At 39.2% G+C, this 4,372-nt stretch overlaps 1 protein-coding gene across 4 annotated transcripts in view; it reads left to right on the top strand.

Moving 5' to 3' along the window:
- Nucleotides 1-4,372, top strand: part of LOC105513786 (HLA class II histocompatibility antigen, DRB1-3 chain) — a 13,886-nt gene that overhangs the window by 2,777 nt on the left and 6,737 nt on the right. The window lies entirely within an intron of this gene.

Raw genomic sequence — 4,372 nt, 5'->3', positions numbered from 1 at the left:
ACTCTGTTGCCCAGGCTAGATTGCAGTGGCACAATCTCAGCTCACTGCAACCTCCGCCTCCCAGATTCAAGTGATTCTCCTGCCCCAGCCTCCTGAGTAGCTGGGACCACAGGCGCATGCCACTACACCTGGCTAATTTTTTTTTGTTTTTAGTAGAGATGGGATTTCACCGTGTTAGCCAGATTGGTCTCGATCTCCTGATCTCATGATCTGCCCACCTTGGCCTCCCAAAATGCTGGGATTACAGGTGTGAGCCACTGTGCCCTGCCTATATTCAATTATTAAAAATAATTCTAGCTACTCTGTGGGAACTGGATTTGTGGGGTTCCCAAGAGGTTAGGAAGACTATTTAGGAGCACAGCAGGGAATTCTCCAGGGAAAACAGGCTGGTGGCTTCATGGAGTGCATTAGTGATAAAGACGGTGAAAAAGATAAAGCGGACAGAGTTGGCATGTATTTTTGCTTAGCTTGTTAATGAATTACTGTAAAGGGGGTGGAACAATCAGACTTATTCCTAAGGATTTTCTTTTGACCAATAAGTGGGTGGTGGTGTTGTTTATTGAGATAGGAATAATTATGGGAGGAAATGACTTGAAGTGGGTGGTTGGAAATAAAATTTTCCTTTAAATTTGAGATGATTGATTGACATTTATATGGAGTAATCAGAAGGTCAATGGCATTTAAGAGACTCATGGTGAGGCCAGGGCTTCAGGTATTTATGTTGGCGGCATCGATACGTGTAGTCCATTAAGTTCCAGGGAGTAGAAGAGGATATATAGGGAGATGGATTGTGTGCAGAAAAAAGATGAGGGCACAGCCCAGCAAAGGGGGCTGAGAAAGAGCCCAGGGATGTTGGAGAAAAACCAAGAGAACATAATGCGTGTAAGTCAAGGAAAACAGATTTTTTTCAAGGAGAAGGGAGAGGCCAATTGTGGTGAGTACCGCTAAGAGGAGGAAGAAGTGAGAACGTGGGAAGAAGTGAGAACGTGACAGAGAAGCAAGTGCTGGGTTTGGTGGAGTTGATATTTGCAGTCAATGGAGTATCCAGTTAGGAAACTGGACTGGACCATTTGAAGAGTGAGTAGAAGTGAGGACGAAGTTAAGGTTGACTTTTTTGAGTAGAGAGCTTCAGGGAAGGACTGTTCTCTGGGTTCAGGGAACCTGCTAAATCTGAAGGAAAAGGCCAAAAAAGCTGAAGAGAAGGAGGAGGACCTGTGAACCAGAGATGCTCAGTCATTATTAGCAAGGAAATACTAGAACGCCCCTGTGTGCTGTGATGACTACTCATGCAAAAGGTCACACAGCCAATATTTCACACAGCCAGTATTTCACACAGCCAATATTTATTACTGACATAGCATATACCAGTTATTACTCTAGATCATGAGAATGGAGTGGTAAATAAAATGAATCCGGTCGCCATCAGTATATGCCATGTAACATTTTGCAGTGACTGTGTACCAGGCCTATGAAATTCAGTATTCAATTTCAATAATGATCCTGTTGTATCTGTGGTATTTAAAAACATACACACTTCTGGAATCTAAAATTGAGAGGTTATAAGTAAAACCCAGTATTACAAATGTAGTGCTGGAAATCAGATTGCAGTTTAAATCTGAGCATCTAGAAAGTCCCTTTCTCCATGTCAGCAGATGCCTTTTGTGTGAGGTTCAGGTATACTGCATTATTAGACATAAACCAGTGTTTCTGCCCTACGTTTTCAGAATGACAATTCTTTATGAAACTAATGGAAGAACAGAAGACAATTGCAAAATCATGATGAAGTTACCAATTGCCTTAGAGTTAAGGAATACAAAAAATAATGTGAGCTGCAGTTATAGGGATCATAAAAGTTAAAATGGGAATGCATTTGAGTGTTTGTTATGTGATCAGTGCTAAGCAGAGTCATCATTTAATTTTACTCTTAACAGTAATCCTGTGAGGATTACGCTATTATTAAATGCATTTGATAGATTACAAAAAGGCTTATGGTTGGTAAAAATTGACCCAAGTAGAAGAGATCATGTTTTTATTCAGGTTTTCTGATTCTAGAGTTTGAGAGTTTGTCCATCATTAGTGAGTAGTGACTATATTGTGTCTGAATTATTGACAGAATTTCTGATATTCATATGTACCAGGTTGTTTCTTAGAGTGGGGACAGAGATGCAAGGGCTGCTAGTTCTGATGTATAGGAGAAACTTTCTTTCATTTTACATTTATCATTTTAAAAGTTCTGTATGTCTATAAAGGTCATGTGTTGAAGAACACAAGGAAGAATTAAATCACTCCTTCTTCTGAGGTTTGACTAGCAAGTTGGGCTAGAGTTACCAAATAAAATACAGGTTCCTAGTTAAATATGAATTTCAGGTGCACAACCATAATTTATTGGAAATCCAAATTTACCTGGGCATCCTCTGATTTTATTTGCCAAATCTGTCAACCCAAAGTGGGACACATGGACATGGCTTACAGTGCTAACCATGCAAGCCACAGGGACAGCAACTTCACACTTGTTTATTTTTAAACTTTTTCTCTGTGATGAAAGTGCTTAGACAATTCAGGGATGAAAAGATAGGCATTGTTTGATCCGGGCTGCACACCTCTCTGCCATCGTTTCTAAAGGGCAAAGGGCGATTTCCGCAGCTCTTGCTCACAGTCTGGGGATCTGCTCATTTTTGAAACAGTCTGTATGAGAATGTCATTTTCTTGGTTTCTCCCTTTCTGAAGGGACTTGACTACAAAACCAAGAGTTCTGCCTCTGGCCAAGGCTGGTAATTTGATGCCTGCTAGTATTGTTGGGAGTGGGAGGTTGAGAGAAATGAGTTAGTTGGGGCATTTAACTGGAATAAAATAGCCGTGGTTGTGATTCATTACTACAGAGAGTTAGTGGACCAGTGGCAGAGAAATTAAGAAGGAAGATGATGTGAACGATAAATGATATGATTAGTGACTGATTGGTAAGGCAAGGAAATCAGTAAATCTTGGTTCTCATCAAGTTCATTTTCTGGAAAGATAGCACTGTATTGGGACCAAAATTCTACAAAACATTCTTTTTACTTAGGACCAAGATTTCCAACCAATATTTTTTCAATGCAATTATCTGCTGCTCCATAACTAATAGTAGCTTGTTGACACAGATTTTTTCAGATGGTTCACACCTGTGAACCCCTCCCTTCCCTCCCATCTTCCTTGGGGAACATGTGGCAATGTTTGGAACAATTTTTGGTTGTCACAACAGGGGTTTCTTCTGATATTTAATGAGTACAAGCCAGGGACACTGCTAGAGAACGTACGATGTTCAGAACAACCTCTGCCATCAACAAAGAATTATCTGGTCCAAAATGTCAGTAGTGCTGAGGCTGAGCGCACTGGTTCACACTGTGCTCTTTCTGAAAATTCTAAACTCACATCTGTTATACACTCACCACGCAGTTCAGTTTTTTTATGCCTTATTTTTGCTTGTTTCATTATAAAAAATTAGACAGTTTTATAAATGCAACCATATTCTTGTTGAATCCATTTACTCAATGCAAGCTCAATATTTTCATCTTTATTTTTTGGCTCATGCAAATTTTTCAATATTGTCGGTCGTCATTATCTCTATTAACTTTCAACAGTTTGCCCTGGTAAGTCACAAATAGTGATGCTGCTGCAATTATTTCTCACTAACATGCCTCAGATTTCTGTAATGATTCTACATTTGATATTACTTACAATGTAAAATGCTTCCATTTATTCATTTCACTTTTACCCACAGGATTATTTTTAAGTTATTTTTGTCATTTTCACACTTCAAACATAAAGACAAAACCATCAAAAATGTATACAGTGTTTTACATCTGTGTATATTTTCACACATGTATGTATGTATGTTTATATGTATTGAAACTACAGACGCACAAGTCACCAATAAGAGCTCTGAGACACTTTTGACCACTTACCCTTATCAGATGAGATTTGCCAAATGAGTTGTGGAAACAAGTTTTTTTAACTGAATTTGTGAACTTTGTGAATTTAGAAATGCAAAGGAAGGTCTGTGGACATTTACAGGGATCATGGTTTTATTCTCCTTAAAACTCTTTGTTACTTTCCTATTGTCTTTAGTATAAATCCAAAATCCTACCACCACCCCCGAGGCTTTTCAATACCTGGCTTCTTGTGCTGTCTCCAGTCTAATCTTTTACCCTCCTTCCCCTCAACCTCTCTGCTTTAGTGAACTTTCTTCTAGTTTCTTGAAGAAGTTCATCAATTAAAGCTTTTGTAAATGGAATTTCCTAAACCTGTAAGTGTGCCTCCCTTTTTGTCTAAACAGATACAGGCTCCATTCTGCCCCCTGGCTCACACCTGATTAACCTGTCAAGTCCCATCTGAA

Source organism: Colobus angolensis, unplaced genomic scaffold, assembly GCF_000951035.1.
Source record: "Colobus angolensis palliatus isolate OR3802 unplaced genomic scaffold, Cang.pa_1.0 Scaffold236, whole genome shotgun sequence".
NCBI lineage: Eukaryota > Metazoa > Chordata > Mammalia > Primates > Cercopithecidae > Colobus > Colobus angolensis.
This window is presented reverse-complemented; position numbering and strand designations above follow the sequence as displayed.